Raw genomic sequence first — 18,092 nt, forward strand, 5'->3', positions numbered from 1 at the left:
TCTTTCTTCAAGGAGTGAAGTTGGCCGACTAGATAGATCATCGTTATGCAGCGAGATTCCAGTAAAGCCTTTTGCTAGAATTAGTCTTACCTACGCGGGAATCTCTCAGATTATCCCAAAGAAATCGCATGTTGTTGTATTTTAACTTTCATTATTAATTAAATATTGTGAGAGTAGCAGAAGTGTCCCGATTATGAGGGAGTTCAGTTTGCACGATCCTGGGCCTATAAATACAAAGCTCATGGCATCACTGAGGGATTCGAATTCTAATTTTCCTAAGAAAGTATTTGTATTCTGAGAGAAATATTGTATTCTTTTCATTTACACTGAAGAAACTCAGTTGACACAGGTTCATCTGATCTTGAGTGTAGATCCATAAATCGTAACTCTAAGTGGATTAGGCTATTACCAACATATTGGGGCTGAACCACTATAAAAATCATCAGTGTCGTTTTTTCTCTTGAAGGTTTATTGTAGTTTTGACGTCTACTCGTCGTTGGCCAAAATCGTGGTCAACAAAAATATTACAAAGCCTTATTGAAGTCATTGGTGTAATATCCGCTTTTACTTGTAAGAGTATTATGGTAAATTGTATGATATTATGTGTTTAATTATACAAATTATGATATGCATGATTTATGATGTATGTTTATTTATGTATTCTGTCAAGCAATCCACACACGTTAGTTTCTTCAAGTGTTAGGGGCCAAGGTGTAATAGAAGTTGTGTATTGGGGATCCAAGAAGAATTATGAGTTTTATAATAGAAAGTGAATTATCAAAAATTGAAGCTATTAGTTTTGGATGGGAGTTACAATAAGGGTCTTCAGTGAGTATTAAGAATAAATCTGAGGCTAGGGACAGAAAATTCATTTGGTTTTTACACAAATTAAGTCAAATTAAATAATTAATTAGTAAGTAAAATAAGTTTAAATGTCGTATTTTCTTCAGACTCTGGTTTTGTGATAGGCTAAAGGGGAACAGAGCAAGAACAATCTCTCGTTCTTGATCTGAGATTTTAAAGCTTGAGGTTTGGAGGAGATCATCAATTTGGAATATTGAAAGGCTAGGAGATCCCATAGACGTCAAGGATCTAAGATTTTGGTGGCTGGATCTTCATCTGTAAGTGTTCAAACTTCTGTTTAAAGTTTTGTCATTCTAAGTTTTTGAAGATCTAAGACTGTTGTTGTTGTTTCTAGGTTGATGAATGTTTAATATAGGTTTAGGGATGTTAATATCTGGATTCATGGGGTTAGAAACATGTTAGGACACCTGTTTTGGGGGTTTGGGGTTAGAGATTTTACGATTTGGCTCGAGTTTCAGGTTTAGAAATCGCACTGCGATCTCTGAAAGTAGAGACCTAGTGCGACCGCGCCCAACCCTGGCATGACCGTGCTACCTGCCTAGCTTGTCCTGGCGCTCTATGAGCGCGACCGCACCCAGGCACTGGCGTGACAGCGCCAACTACCTAGAAATGTGATTATGAGGATATTTTAATGTACCTTTAGATATAAGTTGGTAATTTTTGGGACTATATGCAGAAGGGTTTTAAAGACTTTCTTAAGTATAATGGTGATGAATTAGTTTTAAAAATAATTTTAGTGGGTTTAATTATGGTTTTTCTTGGTTGAGGGTTTTAAAGCCTTAATGTTATATGTTATGTTTAGGCTCGCCGAGGATACTTGAAGAGACGCATTAGGGTGTGTGGATTGCTGCTGCATTTGAGGTAAGAAGAGTGGACACCTGCACGTAGGGTGTACGCTTGACGTACTTCATGGTAGAAACTATTTATGAGATATGTCTATGTTAATGCATGATTATGTTAGTGAATGCTTATGTTTAATGAGCTTATATGAATTATGGTTATATTTTGTGTATGTGTATGTGTTGACGCGGTTCTTCGCCAACAGGTAATTAAGAGAAGAAGAGAAAGGGATTAGTGCTGAAAGTAGAACCGTCACAGATGAAATCTTAGAGAATGAACTAGGTGACTCAAGACACGTTTTTAAGTGGTTCAAATGTTAAAATCCTTCTACTCCACTAGTCAATATTATTGATATGTTCTGGATTTTTGGTTACAAAGTGTATATCTCTTCTGACACTATTTTTTCCAACCCTTATCAACTCCCAGGGTCTCCATATTTATAGGAGAAGGCACCTGGAAGTTGGTAAGGAGGTCATCCCGTGACCTTATTATTTGTCATATCAACTCTGTGACATTCATGATTAATTCCTAAACCTGACACATGAGTATGGTCAAATCGATAGATAAGGAGATAATGGGCCGCACGGCCCAACCCAGCCGTGGGTGTCTGAATACGCACGTTCCTGCTGCGTGTCCGAGAAGTCAGGGAGATATCGGACACGTGATGTCAGATATAGGCACGTTTATCTTGCGTGTGTTGACTTTACAAAGGGTCAGAGATCTATGAGAAGCAGCTCGTACCACGAGTTGCTTCCTTGACCCGACCTTCGGCCTCAAGGATTCCTTCCCCCAGTCATGGGCAGCCTTGGCGAGTGCTTGAGGATACCTCGAGCTAAGGGGGTACGACTTGGAAAACAAGATCTCCGACCTGGGGAAGTTTACGGACTAACCTTGATTAGTCCGAGGCTCGACCTTGATTAGTCCGAGGCTCGACCTGCTAATCAGCCCGTGGGAAAACCAGGGCGTACATCTGCCCCCAAGCTCCTGCTCGTGGTATATGACGTCGTATATAGAAGACCACAGTAGGGGCTTTTAGACTTCCCCACAACCCTTCACATTCCACTTTTTGTGCAGGCGTCTGATACTTGGAACGCCGTGGGTGGTGACGGTACGTTTTACGAGAACCGCATTTAATGGCCTAGTCTAAGCCCAGCCGTCATTTCGTATTTTGAGTGGAAGGCCTCGGATCCCTCACTAGGGTCATCCAAGAGCCTTCTACACGTGATCCTTCACGTATATAAAAAGGGGGTGGCCACCCTACGCACGGGCCACCCCTTCATTCAAAATTTCCCAAATTTCTTTCCTTCTTCCCTCTCTAACTTTCAGAAAAACGAAACCCTCGCCTTCGCTGCTGCCATTTTCACTGTTCAAGAAGCTTAGGCGCACGAGTTTCTCCAAAGCTTTGGAAGCTATTTCACCGACGAAGCTCCTATCAACACAGCATTCTCTTCGACCTTCCAGGCATATACTGTAAGTTTCTTGACCCTGTTCATTTTGACAACATGCTACTGTAGCTTAGGTAATTTTTTTTTACTGTAGCTGCATGCAAGGGTTTTCTGGGTTGCGTGGATAAGGAGGGTGACAGCCCTCTTTAGGTTAGGACATACTGGTTGTAGGAAATCGCCTTAGAGCCTGGGTTTTAGGATGCTTTTTCTGGGACATTTTCTGGGTGCAAAACCGGGTAGCTTAGGGAACACGCCTCATGGGCGGTTTTGCAATTCCTGCCTGCTGAAACTTTCCTCCCAAGGAAAATTTCACTCTGAACCTCCTGACACGCGAATTCCGAGTAATCTGGGATCTGTTGGGAGTATACGCGCGTGTTCACTGAACCGCGTGGTTCCACTTCCCACGAGCTGGGCTTTCCTCAGCTCGTGCAAATAATAATTATTCTTCCTCCCGCTTGGGTCGCCTTTTCTAAAATGTTTTCTTGTGTTCACTAGGCGACCAGATGGCTCCAAAAAAGAACCTCCCTCATAAGAACGTTGGAAGCTCAGCCTCCCGGCAGGAGAAGGGAAAGGCGGTGATGCCCAGCTCGCCGATCCCCCACTTTGGGCCGACCGTGGAGAAACAAGTCGAGGTGGCCCCCGACGCATTCTTTGAGGCGGAGAGAATCATCTCAAAGGTAAGCGATCAGGTGAAGATCAACAAACTCTTCCTCACCCACAAGATCCCACTAGGGAAAGCCTCAGTCATAGCCCAACCTGCTGCGGAGGGCGAGCGGAGCTGCACGCCGCTAGACGAATCGTTTGCGGCCTGGAGTGGTGAACACTTCAAGGCAGGGGCCTTCCTCCCCCTGGATCAGTACTTCGCTGATTTCCTGAACTACGTGGGGTTGGTCCCTTTTCAGCTCCCCCCCCAACTCCTACCGTCTGTTGGCAGGGTTGAGGTACTTGTTCAAGAAGCAGGAGTGGGAGGTCCTTACTCCTGCTGATATTTTATATTTCTTTTGCCTCAAAGCCAGCCCGAATCAGCGGGGGCGAGGTGACGGGTTTTACTATTTAACCCGTTTTCCTAATACGACGGTCGTCATCGAGCTGCCAAGCCATCCAAATGACTTCAAGGACCAGTTCTTCATGTTAACTGGGTTCCGGAACTGTGAGCACCACTACTTCAACCGTCCTCGTAAGTGAACCCTGACCTTAGCTCGCCTTTTAAGTGTTGTTTAATTTTAGCTCCTCCCGTATTCCATTCTGATTCCAGCCCAATCTTGCAGCCATCTACGCGAGGACTGAGAAGTCTGCGACCCTCAGGGGTCAATATGAAACACTGGCGGGCTTGCCCCCCAGTGAAAAGGACTATCGCGTGCTCGTGACGGACGAGACGATGGTGTTCTGCAAACTGATTTTTCCAAATCAGACTCTGAACCTGAAGAGGCCTCGGGGGCCGCCCCTAGCTCGCGCAAACAGACCTATCACCGTGGAGGAGGTCGCGGAAGAGGAGGACGAAACGGCTGAAGTTCCGCTCGTGAGGAATAGGAAGAGGAACTTGGAGGTCGCCCAAGGGATGGACGAGGAAAGGATCCAATCCGGAGCAGCCGCGGGTCCTTCCGGCCAAGGTAACCCTTTCTTGCTTAGGAATGTAGATAGGGCCACTGCGGACCCCCGGCTGGTTAGGTTCAATCCTAGGCAGATCGTCCATCGCTACCGAAGGAACCCGGATCTGAACACACTCCTGCTCCATTGTGTTGACCGGCTCGTGCTGGATCACCAGGATAGTCGGCCTAGGGGTACCATAGTAGTAGATAACACCCTAGCTTTTAGGTCGATCATTTTTGAGGAGTATGGGACCAATTTACGCACATGGACATCACTCCAGAGAGGTATCTATGCTCCGGGGCTTAGGCAGTATGTAGAAGAGTCTAGTCCCGAGTTAGAACCGGACCCGGAACTTGCGCCTGTTAGGGAAATAATCGTCTTAGGTTTTTCCAGCTCGGGGGGTAGGGCTCCTCTAGTATTCGTATACTTTTTGCCTTTAACCTTTTGCTTTTATTTATGCCTGATTGCTAACTTGTAATAACAATGTTTTTTGTTTTCGCAGAAGAGATGTCTCAGCCCGAGGATAGTCTGCGGGACATAGACTTCGGGGGGAGTCCCCCAGCAGGGCCAAGATTGAAAAGGCTCCGAGGGTCCAAGAGCACGGCTGGGGGCTCCACCAAATCTCCGGCAAAGGAGAAGGAAAAAACCCCACCATCACAGGTCGGGGGGGGGCAATTCTTCTTGCTGGCGGAGCAGGACACATGCCCCCGCCGACCCAGCGATCTCCATCAGCCACCCAGGACGTGGGAACGGAGGTCGTGACCCCGGCTGCAGTGGCCCCCGGCGTACGCATCACGGTTGACGCCCTGGATCTGGAGAAGATCCCAGAAGCCTTTCGGGGGACGGTGTATGAGTCGGCGAGCTACGCCGTCAAACATTTCTACAAGTTCAAAGAGAAGGAGCTCCGGGCTATTGAGACACTGAGCCCGGTCCACGTAATAGAGTCATCGATGGACATGACCCTGACGGTAAGCTGCCCCATTCTTTTAAGGCTTTACCCCTCACACACACCGCCTTATTTTTCCACTTAGCCGATTTATCTCCCATTTCTCGCAGGGCATCGCTGCCGTACACCGAGGCATCGCCAGACTAGAGCTCAGCTCGAGGAGATGAGGACTGGTCGCCAGGCCGCCTTTTAAGAGGCTCAGGTGGCGAAAGATGCGCTGGCGACCTCGAAGGCCGAGTTAGAGAGGACCCCCTCGAAGGTCAAAGAGCTTGAGACATCCCTTGCCACCTCGCGAACTGACCTCGAGGCAGCGAAGACCGAGGCCCAGGCTGCCCTTGAAGCTGAACGGGCCACCTCGGAACAGTCCATGCAGGAACTGTTCTATCATTGCTGGGCCCACAACCCGGAGGCTGACTTCTCCTTCATGTCGTCGGGTCTCTGGGCGCGCTTGTTGGTGAAGTTCCAAGCCCACTTTGACAAAGAGGTGCTGCCTTCGGAGACTGGGGAAGCCTCTGGTGCGGCGGAGCAGGATGAGACCGCGACCTCCAAGGGGCCGACCGACGGGGCTTAGGGCATTTTTTCTTCTCTTTATTTTGAAGTATTTTATGTAATCTTTAGCACGAGGTATTTTTTCCTCAAGACAATTTGCCTTGCAATTTTAACTTGTGTATTTCTTCATGCTTTCAGCTATAATACACATATTTTGTTGTTTGATAAACTTAGTTCGTGTTAACCGTTATTTATATCCCGAGCCCTTTAAGAAGAACCACGATCAATAAATTTAAGTTAACTTCTAAGTTTTATGACCCGGTTAAAACCAGGAGCTTATTTTGAAAACTTAGTTCGTGTCAACTTTTTATCCATATCTCGTGCTCTTTAAGAAGAACCACGATCAATAAATTTAAGTTAACTTCTAAGTTTTATGACCCGGTTAAAACCAGGAGCTTATTTTGAAAACTTAGTTCGTGTTAACTTTTTATCCATATCTCGTGCTCTTTAAGAAGAACCACGATCAATAAATTTAAGTTAACTTCTAAGTTTTATGACCCGGTTAAAACCAGGATAGGACTTAGTTCGCGTTAACCCTTATACATTGATAAGAATCACCACCTAAGTCGTTAAGGAGACCTGGTTATATCCAGGTACCATATGCCCTGCAAGTAACTGGGAAAGGGTCTTTCGTGGTTACTTTACGATTACACTTGCAAAAAAAAAAAAAACTTGATTTTTATTAATACATAAAAAGTGGCCTTCCAGGCCTTACAAGTGGATCATTGATAATATTTCTTCAAATGGATGGCGTTCCAAGTCCATGGGACTGCCCCTCCATCAAGTCGAGCTAACTTACAAGTTCCTTCCTTGATGACTTCAATGACCTGGTATGGTCCTTCCCAGTTCGGTCCTAAGACTCCATCCTTGGGATCTTTTCCGGCCAGGAAGACTCTTCTTAGGACCAAGTCGCCAACGCTAAAGGTACGTTTTTTGACTTTAGCGTTGAAGTAGCGAGCGATCTTTTGCTGGTAATGGGCGAGCTGGAGTTGCGAATCCTCTCGCCTTTCATCGATAAGGTCTAGGGAATGGCATAGGAGCTCGTGGTTCCTATCTTGGTCGTAGGACTGGACCCTATGCGACAGAACTTTAATTTCCACGGGGAGGACTGCTTCACTCCCAAAGGTTAGGGAGAAAGGAGTGTGATCCGTAGGAGTTCGATGTGAGGTTCGGTATGCCCAAAGGACCTGGGGGAGCTGTTCTGGCCAGACCCCCTTTGCCTCATCTAGCCTCTTCTTGAGGCTCACCTTTAGAGTTTTGTTGACAGCCTCGACCTGGCCGTTTGCTTGAGGATAGGCCACAGAGGAGAAGCTTTTCACAATCCCGTGCCTTTCACAAAACTCAGTGAACAGGTCGCTGTCGAACTGAGTGCCGTTGTCGGAGACAATCTTCTTCGGCAGGCCGAACTGACAGATGATGCTTTTAACCACAAAGTCGAGTACCTTCTTTGATGTTATTGTTGCCAACGGCTCTGCCTCGACCCACTTAGTAAAGTAGTCGATGGCTACCACGGCGTAGCGGACCCCGCCCTTTCCGGTAGGCAGGGCGCCTACTAAATCTATCCCCTAAACGGCGAATGGCCAAGGGGCTGAGATCATTTTCAGTTCGACTGGAGGAGCTCGGGCAACCGCAGCAAAGCGCTGGCACTTTTCGCACTTTTTCACATATGAAATCGAGTCTTTGGACAGAGTTGGCCAGTAATAACCTTGCCTGAGAACCTTCAAGGCAAGGCTTTGCCCCCTAGCATGCTCTCCGCAGAATCCTTCGTGAATGTCTTGCAAGATGGCCTGTGCCTCATATGGATGAACGCACCGGAGGAGAGGTAGGGAATGCCCACGTCGGTACAACACACCATCGACCAGCGTGTACCTCGGAGCTTGATACAAGACTCGCCGTGCATCGCTACGCTCTTCAGGCAGCTTACCTTCGACGAGATACTTAAGGATGGGGGTCATCCAAGTTGGCCTGGCATCAATCATCTCGACCTCTGCCCGATCTCCCTCTATACTTGGTTCTTTTAAGAATTCTATTGGCACTAACCCCAGGGTTTCTGTCTCTCCCGAGGTGGCGAGTTTGGCGAGAGCATCTGCGTTGGCGTTCTGTTCCCGAGGTATATGTTCGATCGATCCTTGCTCAAATGCGGACAGCTCAGTTTTTACCTTCGCCAAATAGGCGGCCATCTTGGGTCCCCGCGCCTAATATTCGCCCAGAACCTGGTTTACCACGAGCTGGGAGTCACTGAAGCACTGGACAGAGCTAGCCTTTAACTCCTGAGCTACCCTTAGCCCAGCTAACAAAGCTTCGTACTCTGCCTCATTGTTGGACGCCTTGAAGCCGAACCTTAGCGCCGAGTGGAACCTATGTTCCTCGGGGGATATTAGGATGATTCCAGCCCCAGAGCCGCTCTCGTTAGATGAACCATCAACGAAGATCTTCCACAACGAATGCGGCGAGGCGACTTGAGGTAGGCCTTCTGATGGATCCTCCTGGAATCCCATGCACTCCGCCACGAAGTCAGCCAACGCCTGACTTTTTATGGCAGTTCGTGGAGTATAGAAAATCTCGAACTGACTGAGCTCGACCGCCCATTTTAACAAACGTCCCGATGCTTCAGGCTTTTGCAAAACCTGCCTTAGAGGCTGATCGGTCATGACGTGTATCGAGTGGGACTGGAAATACGGTCTGAGCTTTCGCGAGGCTGTGATTAAGCAAAACGCCAATGTTTCCATCAGTGGGTACCGTGACTCTGCTCTGAGGAGTCTCTTGCTGATGTAGTAGACTGGCTTTTGAACTTGGTCCTCTTCTCGTACTAGCACGGCGCTAACTGCATCCTCCGTGACGGCCATGTAAAGGAAAAGAGGCTCTCCTGCCCTGGGCTTGGACAGCACGGGCGGTTCAGCCAGATGCGCCTTCAGATCGAGGAATGCGCTTTCGCACTCTACTGTCCACTCAAATTTCTTGTTTCCCCGGAGCAGGTTGTAAAAGGGCAAACACTTGTCGGTCGATTTGGAAATGAACCGGTTGAGTGCTGCCACTCTTCCTGTGAGGCCTTGGACGTCTTTCCGCGACCTGGGGGAAAGAAGCTCGAGCAGTGACCTGATTTTTTCGGGGTTTGCCTCGATTCCTCGGGTATTGACTATGAACCCCAGGAATTTCCCTGATGCGACACCGAACGTGCATTTCTGAGGATTGAGCCTCATGCCGTATTCCCGTAGTATTTTAAAACATTCTTCCGGGTCGGAAATATGGTTGTCGACAGTCTTTGACTTGACGAGCATATCATCAACATACACCTCCATGTTCTTTCCGATCTGGTCTGCGAACATTCTGTTTACTAGCCTCTGGTAGGTAGCTCCGGCATTCTTCAGACCAAACGGCATGACCTTATAGCAATAGAAATTCGTTGGGGTCATGAAGCTGGTATGCTCCTGGTCCGCCGGGTTCATCGCGATCTAATTGTAGCCTGAGTACGCGTCCATGAAGGACATGAGCTCGTGTCCCGCCGTAGCATCCACCAGCTGATCGATCCTAGGCAATGGAAAGCAATCCTTGGGGCAGGCTTTATTCAGGCCGGAGAAATCAATGCAAGTCCGCCATTTCCCGTTGGGCTTTGGAACTAGCACGGGGTTGGCGACCCAAATTGGAAATTTGGCTTCGCGGATAAAGCCACACTTTTTGAGCCGGGCCACCTCTTCTTCTAGGGCTTCAGCTCGGGTTGTTACTAAACGCCTTTGCTTTTGAGACTTGGCAGGAACGCTTTTATCCAGATGGAGCGTGTGCATGATGACACTCAGACTAATCCCCACCATGTCCTCGTGGGACCATGCGAATACGTCCAAGCTATTCTTCAGAAACGTAATCAGCTCCGCCTTTCTCTTGTCGCAGAGGTTCTTCCCAAGCTTAACCGTCCGTGACGGATTTTGTTCATCAATGTTCACCTCCTCGATCTCCTCAATAGCCTGGAGCTCGGATCTGTCCTCGCCTACTCGAGGGTCAATGTCCTCATTCAAGGCGATCTTTTCCTCTTCAGGATTCTGAGGTTTTTCAATCTCAGGAGCCACCAAGGGTCCCTGAGATTCCTCCTCACCCTGAATGGCCATTGCCAGCTGCCCGGGTTTAGACTTTCCCTTCATGGAAATGCTGTAGCATTCCCTGGCAGCGAGCTGATCGCCCTTGATGGTGCAGATCCCTGTTGAAGTAGGGAATTTCATGGTGAGGTGTCGAATGGAAGTGATGGCCTCGAAAGCTATGAGCGTAGGTCGGCCCAAAATGGCATTGTAGGCAGCGGAGCAGTCAATGACCACGAACTCAAGTAGCTTGGAGACTGTCCGAGACTCTTCTCCTAGGGTGATCACCAGCTCGATCGTCCATATCGCTGCCGATCCTTCTCCCGAAAAACCATATAGCATCATGGAGGTCGCCTTTAGCTCTGCGACGGTTAGACCCATCTTCTCTAATGTGGATCGGAATAAGAGGTTCACCAAGCTTCCGTTGTCCACCAACACTCTCCTCACTTTCCGGTTGGCGAGCTGGACTGCTACGACCAAGGGATCATTATGGGGGAATTGGACGTGACCTGGGTCTTCCTCCGTAAAAGTAATCGGTTGCTTCTCTAACCGCTACTGTTTTGACTGACGCTGCTCCGGGATGAACTCTGCTCCGTTGTGGGCCTTTAACTCATTCACATACCTCTTCTGGGCACCTCTGCTTGTGCCAGCCATGTGCGGTCCTCCAGAGATGGTGGATATCTCTCCCTCGATCACGGGAGGAGGGACGTCCTGATCTACCCGAGGCCCGGGCTGACTGGCTGGGACTTCTGGAGTTGGTCGACCCGCTGGGACCCTGTTTCGCGAATATTGCGCCAAGGGGCCTGCTCGGATGAGAGTCTCGATTTCATCTTTTAGATGCCTGCCATCGTCGGTATTGTGGCCGACGTCGTTATGGAAACGACAGAACTTTGAAGTATCTCTCTTTCCCTTGTGGTGTTTCAATGGCTCCGGCCTCTTCCAGGGAACCCGAGTAGAGTTGGCTAGGAAGATGCTTTCCCTGGACTGGGTGAGCTCGGTATATGCTGTGAACACGGGCTTGAATTTATCCACAGACTTATTCTTCTTTTGACCGTGCTGGCTGTTTTCACCATTTCCCTTTCTTTTGCCACCGCCGGGCTAGTTGTTTTGCGCGTCGCCGGGGGTCGCCACCATGATCTCCGTCCCCGCTCCAGCGGGCTTCTTGGGAACCTGGCTGGTCCCCGCGGCTGAAGCTTCAGCTTCTTCTAAGTTTATCCACTCTTGGGCTCTATTAAGGAATTCATTAACCGAGCTGACTCCCTTCCTCTGAATATCTTTCCACAGGTCTCCCCCGACCAAGATTCCGGTTCTCATGGCCATGAGCTTAGAGCTATCGTCAGCGTCTCGGGCTCGAGCAGCGACATTCGCGAATCTGCTCAAGTAGGCTTTCAGCGTTTCACCAGGCTGCTGTCTCACGTTAGCTAGGGAATCGGCTTGGACTCGGGCAGCCTGGGAGGTGCGGAATGTCCTTTTGAAGTCAGCTGAGAAAGTCTTCCAGGAGCTGATTGACTGTCTTTTACTCTGCTTGAACCACTGCCTGGCAGGTCCGATCAGTGTGGAAGGGAAGATCAAGCAACGCAGCTCCGGGCCAATGTTATGAGCCATCATTAGGGTGTTGAACATCCCCAAATGGTCCGACGGGTCCCCGTCCTCGTTGAACTTTGACAAGTGGGGCATACGGAAATCAGATGGGTATGCCGTCGCTAATATATTGGGGGCGAAGAGTTCCATTTTGTCGCCCGAATCATACTCGTCTTTTTCTTTTTCTGTTAGGAGCTTCCTCATCAATTCCTCCATCTGAGTTAGGCGCTCGAGGGTTTGGTCCTGAGATCCTGGGTTATTCCGGGGCTGTTCCACAGCTCCAGGCCCATTGTACATATTAGGTGGGTTGTTGCCCCTCCTATCTTGAGATAGGTTATTCGGGACATTCCCTCCGTTACGTACATCGGATCGGAATCCCGCCGAGCGGGCCTGACTACCATCCCTAGCCCTGTCCTCTATGTGGGAGTTGAGGCGATCTTGAAGGTCGCCTCCCTGGGTGGTCTAGTGGCTCTGTGCCGAACTCAGTCGCTGACGCAAGTCTCCTCCGGAGAGATCACTCCGGCGGCTGCCGGTCCAATGGCTCCTGCCGGATAGGCTTGGAGTCCGCCTTTGGTGGTGAGGACCTGAGCTTTCTTCAGGCACCCTGCTACACCGGGAAGGTCCCACTGATGGTGGGTCTCTCCTACTACTCCCGTAAGCCGGGATGTCTCAGAAAGGCCGAGGAGACGGATATCTGATTGGAGAAGGAGGATGCCTGACTGGGGAGGTGATCCTAGTTCCGTCTGGACGGATCAAATTTGGTGGGGGCCTTTCGGCCCTGCCAGCTTGCTGGTCCCGCTCTGGGCGAGCTGGACGAGGTGCAGGACGGTCTTCTGGGACGGGCTGACGTCGCTGGCCCTCCCCGAATCTCCTTCGGGAATTTCCTCGAGCTCTCCTGGGCGTTCTCGAGGAAGGTTGAGAACTAGGAGTTGACGTCCTGACCGAACGGCTGTATTGTTGTTGTCCGATCCCAAGTATTTCCCTGAAGTTGGCCTCTTGATGGTGCGATGAAGGGGTGGAGTTGGCTGCTGAAAGTCTATCCGAATGGCTATGCCTGGACCGACTACCCCGGCGAGACTTAGGAGCCTCACCTTGCCTCTCTCCAACGTTAGCGTTGGTTGTGAGAGGGGGTAATCGGGCCAGGATATCCTGGATTTGTCGACTACCAGTGGCCAACTGGCTCCTCAGCTGAGCGTTCTCCATCTCCACCGCAGTATAATAACACGAGTTCGGATTAGGTGGCCGGGGTGCTGAACTACCAGTATCGTCTTGGCCCGCCGGCTGCTTTCCTGGCCTCTGTTAGACTTCAGGAATTTGTTCATCAGGGATGGCAATATGGTGGGCCTCCTGCCCATCCTGCTGCTCTGTTTCGTTGCCATGCCTGGATCGAGTGGTCACCATAGTTGGATGTTTGTGGCAGCACTAATTGAACTTGCTCTCAATGAAAGCACCAAACTGTTGACGCGGTTCTTCGCCAACAGGTAATTAAGAGAAGAAGAGAAAGGGATTAGTGCTGAAAGTAGAACCGTCACAGATGAAATCTTAGAGAATGAACTAGGTGACTCAAGACACGTTTTTAAGTGGTTCAAAGGTTAAAATCCTTCTACTCCACTAGTCAATATTATTAATATATTCTGGATTTTTGGTTACAAAGTGTATATCTCTTCTGAGACTATTTTTTCCAACCCTTATCAACTCCCAGGGTCTCCATATTTATAGGAGAAGGCACCTGGAAGTTGGTAAGGAGGTCATCCCGTGACCTTATTATTTGTCATATCAACTCTGTGACATTCATGATTAATTCCTAAACCTGACACATGAGTATGGTCAAATCGATAGATAAGGAGATAATGGGCCGCACGGCCCAACCCAGCCGTGGGTGTCTGAATACGCACGTTCCTGCTGCGTGTCCGAGAAGTCAAGGAGATATCGGACACGTGATGTCAGATATAGGCACGTTTATCTTGCGTGTGTTGACTTTACAAAGGGTCAGAGATCTATGAGAAGCAGCTCGTACCACGAGTTGCTTCCTTGACCCGACCTTCGGCCTCAAGGATTCCTTCCCCCAGTCTTGGGCAGCCTTGGCGAGTGCTTGAGGATACCTCGAGCTAAGGGGGTACGACCTGGAAAACAGGATCTCCGACCTGGGGAAGTTTACGGACTAACCTTGATTAGTCCGAGGCTCGACCTTGATTAGTCCGAGGCTCGACCTGCTAATCAGCCCGTGGGAAAACCAGGGCGTACAGTATGTGATAATTGTTTGGCATGCTTACATTTAAAATGCATGTCTACGTTACGAAAGTGCATGCTTATAATATGATGAAAATGCATGCTTACATTATACGATACTTGTCCAACTCCAATTGGACTACGTTTTCTTTTCATGAGTTTTGATTTATGTTAAATTATTGTTGTTGTTATTGATTTAAATCCCCGATTAAGGTTATGGGGTTGTGTCCTACACAACTCTTCTTGCTGGGCTTTGGCTCATGGGTACTCTGTGTTGCAGGTAAAGGCAAAGATGTGGTTACTACGCAATAAGTTTGAGAGCTTTGGTGGAGAACGTACATGTCAAGGATTTAACAATCATGGGGGATCGGGTCTACATTGGAAATTTACTAAGTATTTATTTTAGAATGATGTTTTAGTTTTATGGATTGGATTTTAAGTTGTTTATTTTGTTTTAATAATGAAAACTACGAAACTCTGAAGTTTCTTTATTTTTAACATTTGAGTGGTGTTTATGAATAATTTTATAAATAAAAGAGTATTTTTATTTTAAACCTTAATTATGGTAATTTACAAATTGACATTTCAAGAAATTGGGGCATTATAGTTGGTATCAGAGCAATGGTTTTGTTTCTTGTAGGCTATCCGGACATGTACTCTCGCCATTGAATACAAGCTCGACTTATTGCACTGTAAGTTTTATTTTTAAGTTGTTTTGGTAATGTGACTATTTGCCTTACATGTTTTAGTGCCTTATCTACATGTATAGAGTATATAACATAGTTTGTCTGCTTAGAGTCCCTGTTAGGTTTTAGTTTCCTAATACGCAGCGGAATGGTGGTGGGTTGGCCCAGTGTACAAGAAATATTTTGTAACATATTTAAACTACCTTTAAATATGCAGATCCATTAATATACATACATTAATCATAAGCAAGTAAATAGAAAACATACCTCTAGATGTCTATCAAGTGTCATTGCTATCTTTTCGTAATTTGAACGAACTTCTATCCAAGCTGCTCCCAGGTACTCACACCAAGATCTTGGGCTACACCTCAAGAAGTGTGTGGGCACTTAGAGAATAAATGATGGTTAATTTCTGATTCTACTTGATGTACTAAACACATGGGATCAAGAGAGTAAGGCCTGAAATTGGTTATTTATCTTTTTTAGGGAGAGATAGAAAAATATCGTTATTTTCTTTTAGAGCGAATGACTGTCTTTATATTTTCTGGTAATTCTAACTTAAAGAAAATATCTATATTTAAAAAATAAATCTATAACCAATTTAAAATTTATCTTTGTCAGATAAAAATCTAACAATCTCATAACTAATTCAAATTTGAATTAGATATCTTTTTAACTAATTATCAAATATAATTAATTATTTGAATAAATATAAATCTTTTAAATTCAAACCCAATTTGAACTTATCAGATTATTATCTCCCACTCAAATAAATATATTTAATTAATTAAAACCAATATAAAATTTGAAATTAAATATTTAATTTATTATAATTTCAAAAATTATAATTATTTAATATAATTTCGAAAATTAATTTAATTATTTAACATAAGTTTAAAAATTACAAAATAATTAAATATTAATTAATTTTGTTAATTACAACTAATTTGTAATTAATTAATTACTCACTATTATCACATAATTGTATATTTGACCCAAAGAATAAATTTCTTTTTAAATGTCTTTCAACCATTTTCCCCTTTATATCAACTCTTGCCTTGAATAGTGTTGATAGAATCGCTGTGGGGACCTATGGACCTATAATTCCAAGCTCCAATAAATTTAAGAATATTAGTTAAACTTTTTAATTAAATAATCTTAATTTATTAATCTCATGATTACTCCACTATAAATATGAGACTGCACTCTTGTAATTATAGACATTTCATTTACTGAGTACTTTATAAAATAAAGTGTCCATTGATATAATCATTACATACAAATTAACACTCTAATAATGGTTCATAATTAATCGAGAATAAAATTACCGTTTTACCCTTTTAATTATATCTTGTTTCCTTAAGTTCCATTGACTTTACTAGTGAATGTTAATTCATAACTGAATTATGAATTTGAGATCAATAACCTTTCAGTCCCAAAAATCAACTCTTAAGAGAACCATTATTCAATCTCTTACGAGAAGGTATAGATTCCATATCTGTATACTATGTCCTAGGGGTGAACATTTGACCCGAAAAACCCGCAAATCCGACCAAACCCTACCCGACCAACCCGAATTTTTGCAAAACCCGTCAAATTCGGGAGAAATCCGATCCGAACCCGACATGGTTCGGGTCAGGTTCGGATTTTGAAATTAAGGGCATACACCCGAACATAATTTAAAAAAAATTAATTTTCAAAAAAATTAATGTTTTTTTTTTAAATTACCAAGACCCAATTTGTAAAAAATCAACATTACCAAACTAACAACAATGTTAAAAAAACATGTGAAAAGTAAAAAAAAAAATGGTATTTTTGAAATTTTTTTACCAATGCCCATTTTCGACCCAAAGCTCAATTTTGGACCAATCCCACGAGAAACCCGACCAAACCCGAAACCCGAAATCACCACAAAATCCAAAAATTTCGGATCAGATTCGGTACCACTTTCCTCCAACCGAAACCCGCAAAACCTGAACCCGATGCACCCGACCCGTGTGCCCAACCATTTACATTAATGAGTTCCTAAAACAAAAGTTTCTAGCCTGATCATTCTGATAGACCCTAATGAGTGAATCAAAGAACTCATATAACATAAACATGAGTTCATAGTAACTTCAGGATTAAGATCTATTTGTATATGATCATCAGTTGATATATTTAATTAATACTTTGAAACGGTATTTAACTAAGTATTAATAAACATATATGGTCCAGTTCTATATATTCTCTAATATATAAAGTACCTCCACTAAAGTGTCCTACCACACTAGTTATCCGGATCTAGATCACATGTATTCATAATACTAGTGAACCGTACTTACAGTAATTAATCTAAAGATTCCATAGCTTTATTTTACTACGAACTATTCAAGTTCATTTATGTCAAACACAATCCTCCCGTACCAATACGTGTTTGAGATCACATATATGAACTTAGGAATTTTTTCTGATATTTACACAATATTATCACAGAATAATATAGTCCATAAAATATATGCATAACAAATTCAATTTATTTATTTATTTCTTAAAACAATGTCTACTACATATGCTTTCAGGGCAAAATTCCCAACAATCTCCCATTTTCCCTAAAGCAAATAAGGCATCTCTCTCATTCCAATGCTTCTTACATGCTCCTTAAAAGATTTCATGGATAGTCTTTGTGAAAGGATCTGCAAGATTATACTCTGAAGCTATCTTCATAACTGTAACATCTCCTCGATGAACTATCTCTCTAAGCAAGTGATACTTCCTCTCGATGTGCTTTCCCCTTTTGTGACTCCGTGGTTCCTTTGAGTTAGCTACTACCCCACAATTATCACAGTATAGGACTAGTGGTTTATCCACATCTAGCACTACTTCCAAATCGGAATATAACTTTTTGAGCCACACAACCTCCTTAGCTGCTTCACAAGCTGCTATATACTCGGCTTCCATGGTGGAGTCTGCAATGCTGGTTTGTTTAATACTTCGCCAGACTACCGCTCCTCCTCCAAGAGTAAACAATGATCCAGAAGTTGATTTCCGACTATCTCTGTGTGATTGAAAATCAGAATTAGTGTAACCAGTGGGGTTCAGGTCTCCACCTGAATATAGAAGCATATGATCTCTAGTATTTCTAAGATACTTGAGAATATTCTTCACTGTAGTCCAATGACTCAATCCATGATTGGATTGATAACGACTGGCTATCCTTACTGCATAACAAATGTCAGGTCTTGTACACAACATGGCGTACATCAGACTGCTTATTGCTGAGGTATAGGGATACTGTCTCATGTCTTCCTCTTCC

This window comes from Humulus lupulus, chromosome 1 (genome assembly GCF_963169125.1).
Source record: "Humulus lupulus chromosome 1, drHumLupu1.1, whole genome shotgun sequence".
In the NCBI taxonomy this organism is placed as follows: domain Eukaryota; kingdom Viridiplantae; phylum Streptophyta; class Magnoliopsida; order Rosales; family Cannabaceae; genus Humulus; species Humulus lupulus.